This window comes from Acinonyx jubatus, chromosome C2 (genome assembly GCF_027475565.1).
Source record: "Acinonyx jubatus isolate Ajub_Pintada_27869175 chromosome C2, VMU_Ajub_asm_v1.0, whole genome shotgun sequence".
NCBI lineage: Eukaryota > Metazoa > Chordata > Mammalia > Carnivora > Felidae > Acinonyx > Acinonyx jubatus.
Window position 1 is genome coordinate 40378460 of NC_069384.1, and position 17566 is coordinate 40396025.

Genomic DNA, 17566 nt, shown 5'->3' on the forward strand with positions numbered 1-17566 from the left:
ATGAAATCTTGCCATTTGTAATGACATGGATGGAACTAGACTGTATTATGCTAAGCAAAATAAGTCAGAGAAAGATAAATACCATATGATTTCACTCATGTGTGGAATTTAAGAAACAAAACAGATGAACATAGGGGAAGGGAAGGAAAAATAAAACAAAAACAGAGAGGGAGGCAAACCATAAGAGAACTATGGAGAACAAAGTGAGGGTTGCTGGAGGAGAGGGGTGTAGGGACATAGGTTCTATGGGTGACAGCTCTAAGGCTCTAAGGAGGGCACTTGTGATAAGCCTTGGGTGTTATATGTAAGTGATGAATCATTAAATTCTACTCCTGAAACAAAACAAAACAAACAAAAAACCCCCCAAAAACAAAAGAGAATATCTCTGTTAAGAAAAGAAAATCAAGGGGTGCCTGGGTGGCTCCGTCGGTTAGACGTCCGACTTCAGCCCAGGTCATGATCTCGCGGTCCGTGAATTCGAGCCCCGCATAGGGCTCTGGGCTGATGGCTCGGAGCCTGGAGCCTGCTTCTGATTCTGTGTCTCCCTCTCTCTCTGCCCCTCCCCTGTTCATGCTCTGTCTCTCTCTGTCTCAAAAATAAATAAACGTTAAAAAAAATTTAAAAAAGAAAAGAAAATCAATAATTAGAAAAATATTTAGTATATTATTATGAGTTTAAACTTTTTAATAAACCAGTTATATTGCCATGTACTTTTACTTTGAAAAATACTGTTACACATGTCTTCTCATTTGATCTTCAAAACAATCTAGTAAAGTAGGTTGGTATATAGAATAAAAAATAAGGTTAGTTTTGATGTCTTTGGGCCAGTTATCTGCACTAAGTAGAGTTTTGTGCTGGTGAGGCTGTTGTGAAATGTCAAATTCTTCCCGAGAAAACATGTTTTTATCATAGACTGTTATCATAGCCTTTTGAGATATATTTGAGATATGGTGAGCATGTTGGTGAATATATGCTATTCTACTTGATTTCTGAAATTTAGAATCATAATTGTTTACTTAGTAGCAACATGATGTTAGTAGCACAAACTATTTACCTAGAAACGTTATCTAGAAAATGTAAAAGACACAAATAATTGAACTAGCCTATTGCACATATATGAGATAAGCAACTTGACTTTAAATTGTTCATCCTCAGGATGCGTGGGTAGCTCAGTTGGCTGAGTGCCGACCTCTTGATTTTGGCTCAGGTCATGATTCCAGGGTCGTGGATTCATGCCCCACATTGGGCAACGTGCTGAGCATGGAGCCTGCTTAAGATTCTCTCTCTCTCTCCATGAGGTGCCTGGGTGGCTCAGTCGGTTGAGCATCTGACTTTGGCTCAGGTCATGATCTCACAGTTTATGGGTTCAAGCCCCGTATCAGGCTCTGTGCTGATATCTTGCTCAGAGCCTGCAGCCTGCTTCAGATTTTGTGTCTCCTTCTCTCTCTTTCTCTCTCTGCCCCTCCCTGTTCATGCTCTGTCTGTCTCTCAAAAATAAATAAATGTTAAAAAAATTTTAAAAAAAGATTCTTTCTCTCTCTCCCTCTGCTCCTCTCTGTCTCTCAAAAAAAAAAAAGTTTATCTTCATGGAGAACTAGAAAACAGTTGTTTTTACAAAGAATGTATAATTTAAAGAAAATAATGTGTTACATTTATTTCTAATATCTATGTCTATAGAGATTATTGTTTTTCAAATTTAGGCAATTCTAAGAATATTAATCTGATTGTTAAACTGAATTAGAATATGAATTAAGAGTTATTATTTTATTATTTATTATTCCATTTATTATTTACCATAGAACCTTGTGTTTTGAAACTACGTCTCCCTAGATTTTTTAAATTGAGTTACTGTTCTCCTTTTCCATTAATCAAAACACCAGCACTAATTTTGCAAAAGGTCCAGAAATGGAAAGCCAGAAATTTGATGTTGGAGTTAGTCTATAAAGTCTTATTAATAAAACATGCATTGGTTTTTTTTCAATATTAAAAAAATAAAAAACTAGTGGATTCCCATGAGTACAGACATGGACCTTAAAACTGGGATCCCATTTGGAGAAACAGTGATTTCATATTTAATAATGTTGTGGTTTCTTCATTCAACTTTGGCTGATTCTAATGCTTTATCTCTTACATTAACTTTGTTTTATGAGGAAACAATTGTTTTAATGTACAAAAATAATGGGAATAAAAGAAATAGAGAGTTTACTACTCAGTAAATTCGCAATTCATCAGGGTTCACAATTAAAGCATAAGCTTTGCCCAGGCAGGACAGAAATTGCACTAAATTCTTAGAACTATATGGAAAAGAAAAACCTAAAATAATTCCTTATGAACAAAATAATTTGTTCATAAACTATTCCTTATTTTTTATTGTCTCTGACTCCCCAACTCTGGGTAGAGGCTCTTTCTATATGTCTTAGAAACTGTGCTTCCTCTATTACACCCTTTATCAAACTACATTATAATTTTAAGTTTAGCTTATTATAACTTTCTTACTATATTTTAATTTCCTTACAGGGACAGACTGTATTCATTTTGCTCTACATTGTATTTACAGCAAATGAGCACAGATTTTAGCTCAAGCTAAGTTCTCATTTACACATAAAGAGCTGAATGAATAAAGAAATGAAAAGTATTCTAAGAAACTAAGGGAAAATGTTAAATGACAAATAAACATACCTTTAAGAAAGTATTTTTATAAGTCCTCCTCTTTTATATTCAAATCCTTGTCCTCATTACAAACATGAGTAAATATAGAAATTAATTGGAAAACTAAGTTAGGGTGACTGCATATGACAGAAGGAAGAGTTTCTACCATAGTAATTTAAATAAAACCAGCAATAGATTTTGGCATGATTATAGACTTGAGAACAGATGTATGTATTTGAACTCTGGGTTTCTCATATTTTTCTTATTTAATTAATGTAGTTAAATCATCATGCTTGTTTTAGCAAGTATTGCATTAAATGCTTTAAATATTGTTAATATTTTTGAAATAAAACAGTAAAGTTGAAATTTACTTTGTTCATTATTTTGATATACCAACATTTTAAAAGCCATAATTTCATTAAATTGCAGATATCTAAAGTTGAAATAAATTAAACTTTAAAAATCAAATGTAAAAGAACAGTTGGAAAATTAATATTAGGACAGTAGGGAGCTAGAGTTATACCTCAATAGGTTGAATTTACTAATACCATATACTTTAGGATAAAATAAGATGTTAGATAATCTTAAAACAAAAATAAAATTGAATGATAAACTTGACTGAATGTGAAGGAATAAAGCATTTTAACTTGATTTTTTGTCTTCCAAAACTCATAAAAGACAGTAGAAAACAAATAAAAGTAACAGAGTAGTCTTCAATGAAACAAAGAAGTATCTATAACCTCTGATCCTAAACTATGAAGGGTATGTGCCAAGTACATGAAATTTGAGCCAAAATGAGAAAAAATATCCAGAATAAACAGTCTTCTCTTTGGATCTTAGGCTAAAACTTTTTTGTAAGTCCGAAACCTTGAAGGTTTACAGTTTCTATTTCTCCACTCTGGCCCACGAATATGCCTTGATGTGAGCATGGGATGGGTTAGAAGAATTTTGTTCACTTAATCACACCTCTCTTCTACCTTTTATAATGTGAGTATCTTGGTCCACTGCATGTAATTATGATTCTAGGATTTAAACATACGCACTTTCCATACTGCGTGACCTCTAAATATAAGCCAATATTTCATCTTGTGCTAAAAAAAAAAATAAAATAAAATAAAAGAAATTTCTTCCAATGCTTGAGGAAAATTTGATCTCTTGTATTTATTGGGAAATGATATATTGGGCTTCCAGTGAAACATTCCCAAAAGCTTTTTCCAGGGTAAAATTTCCTATTCCAGATTTTTACCTTATAAAATCACAAATGATGAGATTCTCCTATAAATTGTTTCCTAATCTAATAAAAATTGGGAGAATGCCAGAATACACAAAATTATAGCTTAGAATGGGTAAATTTATTAAGGCAGAGAGATTAGAAGAATTTTGCTCAGTCCTATAAACATTTTAATAAACTTTTTAATGTTTATATGTATATTTTCATAAAAATGAGCAAATCGATCCAGTGCAAATTAAAAAAACCAGTCAGAGAGAGAACTATGGGATGAAATGAGAAATTTTTGACAGTTAAGTATGTAAAAAATACTAGGCAGGCCCAGATGGGTTCACAGACGATCTCTTTCACAATTCCAAGGAATAATCAGAATGTAATTTAAATTCTTTGAGATCAGAGGGAAAAAATAAGGAAGTTTTCCAAAATACTTTGCACAAATCTAGAATAACAGTTCTACCAAAACTTGAGAAAGATCACTCATGTCCACAGCACACCTACAGAGTGACCTCATGTTCAGGTATTGATTAGAAATCTTAAGTAAGCAATTTTAAAATCCATAATACCCCAAATAATTTTATTTATTAATCATAAGAGTTTTACTCTAGAAATGCAAGGATGGTTCAGATTAAGGGCATCCATTTATAAATTTACCATTCTATTACATCAAAAAAGAAAAGATATTATTTAAATATATATTATTTTTAAAATGTGATAATTCCCTTTGGATAATTCTTAACACGATTAAAAGAAAAAAAACCTCTTTAACTCAAAACAAAGAAAACATTCTGCTTAATACTGAAAAAACAGATTTCTACTGAAGTGAGAAATAAAGCAGGGATATGCTCTTTGTTGGATTAAAGATTGTTGCATTTTTTTTCTTCTTCACTCCACCATTAAGAGGTAAAGCTTATTTCTTTTTTTTCTGGATCAGCTCTGTGACTGTTTAGTTAATAGAAGACTGTGAGGTGACAGTATGCTAGTTCCACTATAAGGCTTCAAAAAGGTCTGGCAATTTCTGTTTTGTACTTTTTTGGGCTGCGAAGTGCAGTCCTGTGAGAATATGACCAACCTACTGAAGAGATCACATAAAGAGATTAAGTGGAGAAACTTGGAGGAAAGTCTTTGAGACTGCGTGGAGGCACTATCCCAGCATCCCAGGCAAGACTCCAAATGACTACAGTCTCCACTGTTGCCATCTTAACTGCAATTACAGGAGAGACCCTTGGCAAAACCAGTAGATGAACTGCTGAGTTGATCCATGGCAACTGACAGATATGTAAGATATAGAAGATGGTCTTTGTTTTAAGCCTTTATGATTTGAAGTAGATTGTTAGACTCTGCTTCTACTGTTTTCAGCAAAAAACAGCTGACAAACAATTGGTACTTAGAAGTTGCTCTTGTAACAAAAAACACATGTTGCATTGGCTTTGGGCCCTGGTCATGAGCAGAAATCAGAAGGGTCTCAAGGAGACTGTTAGTAAAGGCTGGAAAGGACAAAGAAACAATTGTCATTGGAAACTGGGAAAAGGCAACCTGTGATATGAGTTCTGGAAAGTTTGGCATTGGGATCTCCCAATGTAATGTGAAAAATTAGGCATGTATTTTAATATATTACATATAAAATAGCATGACAGTTTTGCAATCATTTGTGAACCTACCCGGAGTAGTGCAAATTTTGAATCACCCAGGACAGACATGGTCCCAACTGAAGTTAGAACACAGCAACATTCTGCCTTTTTGTTTCAGCTCTCGTATTGTAAACAGGTGTCCTTTTTGCCATCTATTTAGTACCACTATTTTCACATTTTTTTGCTTGCTTGTTGGTGATTTTACCATTTTAAAATGGTCAGAAGCATTATATTCCCACGTTGCCTAGTGTCCTTAGGTGGAAGAAGCGTGCAGTATGCTTTATGGGGAAAATGTATATTAGATAAACTTAGTTCAGACATGAGTTATAGGACTGTTGGCTGCAAGTTCAATGTTAATGCATTATAATGTATAGTAAATTGTACTTAAATAGAAACATACATACATCAAAATTATGGACTGATCTGCTGATGGAAATGTGATCAGAGGCTCATAGGAATCTACCCTGTATTTCCTTTAGAGGCAATGATTCAGTATTTGCTAATTCAGTATTCAGGGGCACTTTATTGAACATAAGTACTGCAAATAATGAAAATTGATTTATATGTACATACCTATCTGTGGGCTGGAATAAGGAGATTTCCAGATAGAATGTCAGTAGTGACTAATTCATTTACCTAGGTATAATAAAGAAAAATAGTTTTTAGGCAGACCTTAAAGAAATATTTTAAACCTAGGGTTTGCTTTTTGGAAAATAATACCGTTTCTTATTCCCAGATTCTCTAGGCACAAAAAGATTCTTGATGTAAGGAATAGTCTCAGGATAAAGATTGAATCCACAATGCTGCAAAACATGTATATATGACTTCAGGATCAAGATATCGAAACTTACAGCTATAAGATTCTCTGTTAAGATGTCAGATGGATTTAAGATGTTGCCTCCTAGACCCTCTTTGCTAGACTATAGGATTCTAAGGTTCTTAAAGGTATTGTTGCATAGTCCTTTGGTTCTCAGTCCAAGGTTAGAGAGGGGCCTGAATTGAAAAGATATGTGGGTGTCACTTTAATCTATTGGAGTAGATTTTAACTGATACACAGGAAACCTGCATAGTTTTTAAGGGAATTTTAATTGTATGCTCTGAAGGGGACAAAAACAAAAGAGGCATTTGGACCAAAAATTTCTTACAAGCAGGAAGCAGACTGAAAAACTAAGCTAGCCAGTTGCTTACATGAGCCACTTCTTTCTTTCTTTCTTTTTTTTTAGTGATTACTTATTTATTTTGAAAGAGAGACAGAGGAGTGGCAAGGAGAGGGAGAAAATCCCAAGCCGGCTCTGTCCTGTCAGAGGCACAGCCCTGATGTGGGATTCAAACTCATGAACTGTGAGATTATGACCTGGGCCAAAGTCAGATGCTTAACCAACTGAGCCACCAGACACCCTGGGCCATTTCTTGTAAAAATAAAGGAAAACTCTAGAATAAAGCCAAGAGTCCTGATATTAGAACTATTAGTAACAGAGAACCACTCCTACCTAAGAAGTAAGATTAGGCTGTAATCAAGGGATTGGTTACATGCACCTACTTACATTTCAGAATTACTATGGATTAGTGACTACTATGTGCCTTTTGTTTTGCCTAATCTTATGAATGAAAGCATAGGTTTAGGTTACCTTATCTTATCATTGTAGGCTGAGTATGTGCAAGTAAAACTTGTTTCTTAATTCTAAGATTTTTAGTTAAAAAGTATTACTCCTAAGGAAATTGAACCACATTTGGACCTGATTTAGATGATTCCTTGAATTTAAAATTTAGGATGAAATTTGTTTGAGTCCTGGAAGGGTGTTAGGGTACTTTAAAAGGAAGAGGAGTATAAATAGTTTGAGGGCCAAAGGAAGGCTGTGAGAAATGAAAGATGACAGCATATTCTTCACTTCTCCATTGAGAAGTGAAGTATTTTCATTATCCCTTGAATCTGGGTTGTCTCTGTGACTGCTTAAGCAATAGCAGGTGGCAAGTAATTCTGAGCTAGTTGCAGGTTTAAGACTTAAGCAGATCTTTATTTCTTCCACTTCTGCACTTTTGGGGAGTTCTGAACTTGCATTTAAGAAGCATAATTATAGTGCAGAAGAGAATATGTTGGAAGATCTGAGAATACATGAAAACAAGACAAGCCACACTGTTACAGTGTCCCAATCAGGTTTACAGATGACTCTTACTTCAGCTGGTGTCTGAGGGCTACTGCCTGAGAAACATCAAATAAGACCAGCAGAAGAACTTCCCAGGGAAGTTCAGAAAACCTGAAGAACTGTAAGAGAAAATAAATGGTGTTTTTTTTTTTTTAAGTCACTAAAGTGTGGGGTGGTCTGTTACATAGCAACAAATAACTGGAATACTGTCATGTCAGCATTATTACTTAATATTGTTTTAAAAATTCTTGCCAATAAAAATTGTCAACAGAAAGAATACATATTAGAATGGGAAGGGGCATGCACAATTATCATTCTTATTAAATATGGTATAATTTGCGATTGGAAAATTCAAGAGAAATGATAAGTATTTGCTAAGCTACTTGTTCTCAAAATTAATATACAAAACTTGTTAGCTTTGTGTTAGCTTTATTTCATTTTTTTTCTCCGAGTTTTTATTTAAATTGGAGATACTTAAAATACAGTGTGATATTAGTTTCAGGTGTAGATTTAGTGATTCATCAGTTACACACAACACCTGGTACTATCACAGCAAGTGCCCTCCTTAATATCCATCACCCACTGAACCCATCTCCCCCTCCCATCTCCCCTCCAGTAACCCTCAGATTGTTCTCTTTGGTTAAGAGTCTGTTTCTTGATTTGCCTTCCTTCCCCCCCCCATGTTCATTTGCTTTGTTTCTTAAATTCCACATATGAGTGAAATCATATGGTATTTCTCTTTCTTTGACTGACTTATTTTACTTAGCATAATACTCTCTAGATCTACATCATTGCAAATGGCAAGATTTCATTTTTTATGGCTAAGTAATATTCCATTGTGTGTGTGTACCACACCACACTTCTTTTTTTTTTTTTTTTTTTAGGTTTTATATTTTATTTATTTATTTATTTATTTATTTATTTATTTATTTATTTATTTTTTAAGAAATTCATTGTAGGGGCACCTGGGTGGCTCAGTTGGTTAAGCCGCCGACTTCGGCTCAGGTCATGATCTCGCAGTCCGTGAGTTCAAGCCCCACGTCGGGCTCTGTGCTGACAGCTCAGAGCCTAGAGCCTGTTTCAGATTCTGTGTCTCCCTCTCTCTGACCCTCCCCCGTTCATGCTCTGTCTCTCTCTATCTCAAAAAAATAAATAAACGTTAAAAAAAATTAAAAAAAAAAGAAATTTATTGTCAAATTGGTTTCCATATAACACGCAGTGCTCATCCCAACAGGTGCCCTCCTCAATACCCATCACCCACCCTCCCCTCCCTCCCACCCCCCCCATCAACCCTCAGATTGTTCTGTTTTTAAGAGTCTTTTATGTTTTGGCTCCCTCTCTAACCATTTTTTTTTCTTTCCCCTCCCCCACGGTCTTCTGTTAAGTTTCTCAGGATCCACATAAGAGTGAAACCATATGGTATCTGTCTTTCTCTGTATGACTTATTTCACTTAGCATCACACTCTCCAGTTCCATCCATGTTACTACAAAAGGCCATGTTTCATTCTTTCTCATTGCCACCTGGTATTCCATTGTGTATATAAACCACAATTTCTTTATCCATTCATCAGTTGATGGACATTTAGGCTTTTTCCATAATTTGGCTATTGTTGAGAGTGCTGCTATAAACATTGGGGTACAAGTGCCCCTATGCATCAGTACTCCTGTATCCCTTGGGTAAATTCCTAGCAGTGCTGCTCCTGGGTCATAGGGTAGGTCTATTTTTAATTTTCTGAGGAACCTCCACACTGTTTTCCAGAGTGGCTGCACCAATTTGCATTCCCACCAACAGTGCAAGAGGGTTCCCGTTTCTCCACATCCTCGCCAGCATCTATAGTCTCCTGATTTGTTCATTTTGGCCACTCTGACAGGCATGAGGTGGTATCTGAGTATGGTTTTGATTTGTATTTCCCTGATAAGGAGCGACATTGAACATCTTTTCATGTGCCTGTTGGCCATCCGGATGTCTTCTTTAGAGAAGTGTCTATTCATGTTTTCTGCCCATTTCCTCACTGGATTATTTGTTTTTTGGGTGTGGAGTTTGGTGAGTTCTTTATAGATTTTGGATATTAGCCCTTTGTCCAATATGTCATTTGCAAATATCTTTTCCCATTCCGTCAGTTGCCTTTTAGTTTTGTTGATTGTTTCCTTTTCAGTGCAGAAGTTTTTTATCTTCATGAGGTCCCAATAGTTCATTTTTGCTTTTAATTCCCTTGGCTTTGGAGATGTGTCAAGTAAGAAATTGCTGCAGCTGAGGTCAGAGAGGTCTTTTCCTGCTTTCTCCTCTAGGGTTTTGATGGTTTCCTGTCTCACATTCAGGTCCTTTATCCATTTTGAGTTTATTTTTGTAAATGGTGTGAGAAAGTGGTCTAGTTTCAACCTTCTGCATGTTGCTGTCCAGTTCTCCCAGCACCATTTGTTAAAGAGACTGCCTTTTTTTCCATTGGATATTCTTTCCTGCTTTGTCTAAGACTAGTTGACCATACTTTTGTGGGTCCAATTCTGGAGTCTCTACTCTATTCCATTGGTCTATGTGTCTGTTTTTGTGCCAATACCATGCTGTCTTGATGATGACAGCTTTGTAGTAGAGGCTAAAGTCTGGGATTGTGATGCCTGCCACTTTGGTCTTCTTCAATTTTGCTTTGGCTATTCAGAGTCTTTTGTGGTTCCATACAAATTCTGGCATTGCTTGTTCTAGCTTCGAGAAGAATGCTGGTGCAATTTTGAATGTGTAGATAGCATTGGGTAGTATTGACATTTTAACAATATTTATTCTTCCAATCCATGAGCATGGAATGTTTTTCCATTGCTTTGTGTCTTCTTCAATTTCCTTCATATGCTTTCTATAGTTTTCACCATACAGATCTTTTACATCTTTGGTTAGGTTTATTCCTAGGTATTTTATGATTCTTGGTGCAATTGTGAATGGAATAAGTTTCTTTATTTGTCCTTCTGTTGATTCATTATTAGTGTATAAGAATGCAACTGATTTCTGTACATTGAATTTTGTATCCTGTGACATTGCTGAATTCATGTGTAAGTTCTAGTAGACTTTTGGTGGAGTCTATCGGGTTTTCCATGTATAATATCATGTCATCAGCAAAACGTGAAAGCTTGACTTCATCTTTGCCAATTTTGATGCCTTTGATTTCCTTTTGTTGTCTGATTGCTGATGCTAGAACTTCCAACACTATGTTAAACAACAGCAGTGAGAGTGGACATCCCTGTTGTGTTCCTAATCTCAGGGGGAAAGCTTTCAGTTTCCCCATTCAGGATGATATTAGCTATGGGCTTTTCATAAATGGCTTTTATGATGTTTAAGTATGTTCCTTCTATCCCGACCTTCTTGAGGACTTTTTTAAAGAAAGGATGCTGAATTTTGTCAAATGCTTTTTCTGCATCAATTGACAGGATCATATGGTTCTTATCTTTTCTATTATTAATGTGATGTATCACATTGATTTGTCAATATTAAACCAGCCCTACATCTGAGGAATGAATCCCACTTGATCATGGTGAATAATTCTTTTTATATGCTGTTGAATTCGATTTGCTAGTATCTTGTTGAGAATTTTTGCATCCATATTCATCAGGGATATTGACCTGTAGTTCTCTTTTTATGCTGGGTCTCTGTCTGGTTTAGGAATCAAAGTAATGCTGGCTTCATAGAATGAGTCTGGAAGTTTTACTTCCCTTTCTATTTTTTGGAACAGCTTGAGAAGGATAGGTATTATCTCTGCTTTAAATGTCTGGTAGAATTCCCCAGGGAAGCCATCTGGTCCTGGACTCTTATTTGTTGGGAGATTTTTGATAACTGATTCAATTTCTCTCGGGTTATGGGTCTGTTCAAGTTTTCTATTTCTTCCTGTTTGAGTTTTGGAAGTGTATGGGTGCTTAGGAATTTGTCCATTCCTCCCAGGTTGTCCAGTTTATTGGCGTATAGTTTTTTATAGTATTTCATGATAATTGTTTGTATTTATGAGGGATTGGTTGTAATAATTCCATTTTCAATCATGATTTTATCTGTTTGGGTCATCTCCCTTTTCTTTTTGAGAAGCCTGGCTAGAGGTTTATCAATTTTGTTTATTTTTTTCAAAAAAACAACTCTTGGTTTTATTTATCTGCTCTACAGTTTTTTTTAGGTTCTATATTGTTTATTTCTGCTCTGATCTTTATTGTTTCTCTTCTGATGGGTTTGGGATGTCTTTGCTGTTCTGCTTCTATTTTCTTTAGGTGTGCTGTTAGATTTTGTATTTGGGATCTTTCTTGTTTCTTGAGATAGGCCTGGATTGCAATGTATTTTCCTCTTAGGACTGCCTTCGCTGCATCCCAAAGCGTTTGGATTGTTGTACTTTCATTTTCATTTGTTTCCGTATATTTTCAAATTTCTTCTCTAATTGCCTGATTGACCCATTCATTCTTTAGTCGGGTGTTCTTTAACCTCCGTGCTTTTGGAGGTTTTCCAGACCTTTTCCTGTGGTTGATTTCAAGTTTCATAGCATTGTGGTCTGAAAGTGTGCATGGTATGATCTCAATTCTTTTATACTTATGAAGGGCTGTTTTGTGACCCAGTATGTGATCTATGTTGGAGAATGTTCCATGTGCACTCGAGAAGAAATTATATTCTGTTGCTTTGGGATGCAGAGTTCTAAATATATCTGTCAAGTCCATCTGATCCAATGTATCATTCGGGGCCTTTGTTTCTTTATTGATCCTGTGTCTAGATGATCTATCCATTGTAAGTGGGGTATTAAAGTCCCCTGCAATTACCACATTCTTATCAATAAGGTTGCTTATTTTTGTGATTAATTGTTTCATATATTTGGGGGCTCCCGTATTTGGCGCATAGACATTTATAATTGTTAGCTCTTCCTGATGGATAGTCCCTTTCATTATTATATAATGCCCTTCTTCATCTGTTGTTACAACCTTTAATTTAAAGTCTAGTTTGTTTGATATAAATATGGCTACTCCAGCTTTCTTTTGACTTCCAGTAGCATGATAGACAGTTCTCCATCCCCTCACTTTCAATCTGAAGGTGTCCTCAGGTCTTAAATGAATCTCTTGTAGACAGCAAATGGATGGGTCTTGTTTTTTTATCCATTCTGATACCCTATGTCTTTTGGTTGGAGCACTTAGTCCATTTACATTTAGTGTTATTATTGAAAGATATGGGTTTAGAGTCATTGTGATGTCTGTAGGTTTCATGCTTGTAGTGATGTCTCTGGTACTTTGTGGTCCTTGCAACATTTCACTCACAGAACCCCCTTTACAATCTCTTGTAGGGCTGGTTTAGTGGTGATGAATTCCTTCAGTTTTTGTTTGTTTGGGAAGACCTTTATTTCTCCTTCTATTCTGAATGACAGACTTTCTGGATAAAGGATTCTCAGCTGCATATTTTCCCCGTTCATCACATTGAAGATTTCCTGCCATCCCTTTCTGGCCTGCCAAGTTTCAGTAGATAGGCCTGCCACTAGTCTAATGGGTCTCCCTTTGTAGGTTAGAACCTGTTTATCCCTTGCTGCTTTCAGAATTTTCTCTTTATCTTGTATTTTGCCAGTTTCACTAGGATATGTCATGCAGAAGATCAATTCAAGTTACGCATGAAGGGAGTTCTCTGTGCCTCTTGGATTTCAATGCCTGTTTCCTTCCCCAGATCGGGGAAGTTCTCAGCTATGATTTGTTCAAGACACCTTTAGCCCCTTTCTCTCTGTCTTCCTCTCCTGGAATTCCTCTTATATGGATACTGTTCCGTTTGGTTGCATCACTTAGTTCTCTAATTCTCCCTTCATACTCCTGAATTTTTTTATCTCTCTTTTTCTCAGCTTCTTCTTTTTCCAAAATTTTATCTTCTAACTCACCTATTCTCTCCTCTGCATCTTCAATCCGTGCTGTGGTTGCCTCCATTTTATTTTGCACCTCATTTATAGCATTTTTAGTTCCTCATGACTATTTCTTAGTCCCTTGATCTCTGTAGCAATAGATTCTCTGCTGTCCTCTATACTTTTTTCAAGCCCAGCGATTAATGTTATGACTATTATTCTAAATTCTTGTTCTGTTATATTACTTAAATCGTTTTAGATCAATTCGTTAGCTGTTGCTACTTCCTGGAGTTTCTTTTGAAGAGAATTCTTCCATCTTGTCATTTTGGGTATTCCCTGGGGTGGCTCCAAACTGCAGGACACTTCTCCTGTACTGTCAGGAGTAACTTGTGTTGGTGGGTGGGGCTGCAGTCAGACCAGATGTCTGCCCCGGCCACCGCTGGGGCCACCGTCAGACTGTTGTGTACCTTATCTTCCCTTCTCCCTGGGGCAGGACACACTGTGGAGTGGTGTTGCCCCTGTCTGAGCTATTTGCACACTGCTAGGCTTGTGGTGCTGCTTCATTGGGATCTGTCCTATTAGCCAGGGTGGATCTACAAGGTGCATGAGGGGTTGGGGGGTGGGGGGGGAGGGGGGAGGTGCAGGCTCAGCTTGCTTTGCCATCAGTGGTCCCCTGTATGAGGGGCCCTGCAGCACTGGGAGGGAGGCAGACACATCAGAGGGATGGATCCACAGAAGCACAGTGTTGGGTGTTTGTGTGGTGCAAGCACGTTGGGTGAGGGGAACTGGTTCTCTTTGGAATTTCAGCTGGGGGATGGGAGAGGGAGATGGCCCTTGCCAGTGCCTTTATTCCCCTGCCAAGCTGCGCTCTGTCTCCCGGGGCTCAACAACTCTCCCTCCCTGTGTCCTCTCGCCCATCCCGTTCTCTGAGAGCAAAGCTGTTGACTTTTAATATTCCAGATGTAAGTCCTGCTGGCTGTCAGAACTCATACAGTCTGGCCCCTCCACTTTTGCAAGCCAGATTTGGGGGTTCTGCCTTGCTGGACGGGCTGCCCCGCCACCTCCCCGGCTCCCTCCCTCCAGTCCATGTAGTGCGCACCGCCTCTTTGCCCTTTCTACCTTCTTCAGTGGACCTCTTGTCTACACTTGGCTCTGGAGAGTCCATTCTGCTAGTCTTCTGGCAGTTTTCTGGGTTATTTAGGCAGATGTGGGTGGAATCTAAGCGATCAGCAGGATGCAGTGAGCCCAACTTCCTCCTAAGCCGCCATCTTCTATATACCACTTCTTTATCCATTCATCAATCAATGGGCATTTGGGCTCTTTTCATAATTTGGCTATTATTGATAATGCTTCTATAAACATTGGGGTGCATGTATCCCTTCAGATTAATATTTTTGTATATTTTGGGTAAATACCTAGTAGTGCAATTACTGGATCATAGGGTATGATCCAGTAATTGGATTTTTAACTTTTTGAGGAACCTCCATACTGTTTTCCAGAGTGGCTTCACCAGTTTGCATTCCCATCAATAGTGTAAGAGAGTTCTTCTTTTTCTGCATCCTCAACAACACCTGCTGTTTCCTGCCATGTTGATTTTAGCCATTCTGACTGGTGTGAGGTGATATCTCGTTGGACTTTTGATTTGTATTTCCCTGATGATGAGTGATGTTGAGCATCTTTTCATGTGTCTACTAGCCATTGTATGTCTTTTTTGGAAAAATGCCTATTCATGTCTTCTGCTCATTTCTTAACTGGATTATTTGTGTTTTGGGTGTTGAGTGTTATAAGTCCTTTATATATTTTGGATACTAACCCCTTTTTGGATATGTCATTTGCAAATATCTTCTCCCATTCCATTGGTTGCCTGTTAGTTTTGATGATAGTTTCCTTTGCTGTGCAGAAGCTTTTAATTTTGATGAAGTCCCAGTAGTGTATTTTTGCTTTTGTTTCTCTTCCCTCAGGAGACAAATCTAGGAAGAAGTTGCTACAGCTGATGTCAAAGAGGTTATGCTTTGCCATGAAAAAAAATCAGTAATATTTTAGAACAATGTCATATACTGAAGTAGTTTATAGATAAAAGATATAATAATAAACTTGATGAGAAACTTAAAACATTTATATGAAGAAATTTTATAGCTGTTCCTGGATGTAAAAGAAGACTTATTATATTTAGGATATGTATTGTTCTTATATAAAAATACTCAGTATTTTTAGAGTTTCAATTTTTCATATAGTAATGGATTAGTGGAACGTAATCCACAGAAAAATATAACACATTTTTTTTCAAATGTGATAAAATTACATTATATTCATCTAGAAAAACCACTATAAGAAAATATCAAGGTAAACTACTCAAATTAATATTTGAGAGGGAAGTAGAACAATCACATTTAAAAACACAGTTTAAAGCTGTAGTAAATTTTGTGTTGTCAGGGGAAAAGAAAGGATGTTCAATGAGAGACTTAAATCCAGAGAAAGATGTGGGGTGCACCTGGGTGGCTCAGTCAGTTGAGCGTCCGACTCTTGATTTTGGCTTAGGTCATGATCTCATATTCATGGGATTGAGCCCTGCATGGGGCTCAGTGCAGAGCCTGCTGCTTGGGATTTTCTCCCTCCCCCTGTTTCTCTGCCCCTCCCCCACTCGTGACTCCCTCCCTCTCCCTCTCAAAATGAATAAATAAACTTAAAAAAAGAAAGATATGGCTAATAGTAAATGTGGGAAAATGTTGATTTTTTTTTTTTTTTTAGTACCTAGGATTGGAGCCACTGGTTAACCGAGTAAAACTATATCCCTACTTTTCTTTTTATGCTAGGATAAATTCCAGATGGTTCAGCGATTTAAATATAAAAAAGAAACCATAAATGTGTTAAAAATAGAGTGTTTTGTTTAAAAATTTGAAATGGAAAGGTCTTTCTGAGTTTAATGTAAAACCAAAGGAAGAATTTGGTAATGTCTTCCAAAATTAAAATTCACATAATCCTCAACTCAGTAATTCAGTGTTTAGGCATTGATTCTACAGTTAAAATTATGTAAGTAGGGAAATTATAACCATTTTTGCAAAAATATAAAATAGTCATAGTACAATTATTTTAAATAGGAACAAATTTGAAATAATTTAAATTTATACCATTATGGTGATTTATTAAATAAGTTTTGATTCATCTATATAATTGATTACAATATACCTTCCCACCAAAAATGCTATGGTACTCTATGTTCAGTTAGAGGAAGCTATCCATAAGATGTCTAAAAAAAAAGGTCACAAAACATTATATGAAATATCATCTGATGATATATTGAGCAATGTATTTCTAGAAGGATTAATGAGAAAAAGGTTAGCTTATGAAACACTGTTAACTATACATTACTCCTTTTATGTTCTTATTTTGTTTTACTTTTGGACTCATTTTTCTCTCTCCCTAATAAAATTTACATAAATTCTAAATATTCTGTATCTTTTTCCTTCATTATTAGTTTTTTCAAATTCCTCCAGACTGATGAATAGTTATTCTTATATATTCTTATTTTATTGTCTTACAAGTTTTTATATATGTAAGTCCCACATTTATATAAACACTTCTCTGTTCTAATCCCAGCTCTTCACTACTCAAATAATGCAGCAAAGCTCATTCTTTCTCTGTCTACTCAACAAGGCAGACAAAAAAATGTTAAAGTATAATGTGGGAGCAGAATTAGTGGGCTGTAGTGTTTATTTTACAGTGAATCTGTAGATTATTTTGGGTAGTATAAACATTTTAACAACAGTAATTCTTCTCAATGTGTGAACAGAATATATTTTCATTCATTTGTGTTTTCTTCAATTTCCTTAATCAATGTCTATAGTTTTCAGTATACATGTATTTTATCTCCATGGTTAAATTTATTCCTTGGTATTTTATTCTTTTTGATGCTATTGTAAATGGGATTGTTTTTTTCTTAATTTCTCTTTCCAGTAATTCATTGTTAGGGTATAGAAATGCAACCCATATTTGTATATTGGTTTTGTAACTGGAAACTTTCTTTAATTTGTTTATTAGGTCTGATAGTTTTTGGTGGAGTCCTTAGGATTTTCTATATACAAGATCATGTCATTA

The 17566-nt window shown here is 36.1% G+C and overlaps 1 protein-coding gene and 1 long non-coding RNA gene across 2 annotated transcripts in view; one reads left to right on the plus strand and one right to left on the minus strand.

The window, feature by feature from the left end:
- LOC113604793 (uncharacterized) overlaps positions 1-6420 on the minus strand; it is a 33014-nt gene extending 26594 nt beyond the window's left edge. The window contains exons 1-2 of the long non-coding RNA XR_008297607.1: positions 6357-6420; positions 6079-6141 (exon numbers count right to left, since the gene is read on the minus strand). This is a non-coding gene — a long non-coding RNA (uncharacterized LOC113604793). The remainder of the gene's footprint in view (positions 1-6078; positions 6142-6356) is intronic.
- The window catches only part of CSNKA2IP (casein kinase 2 subunit alpha' interacting protein), a 381659-nt gene that overhangs the window by 158843 nt on the left and 205250 nt on the right, over positions 1-17566 (plus strand). The gene's annotated exons all lie outside the window — the stretch shown is intronic.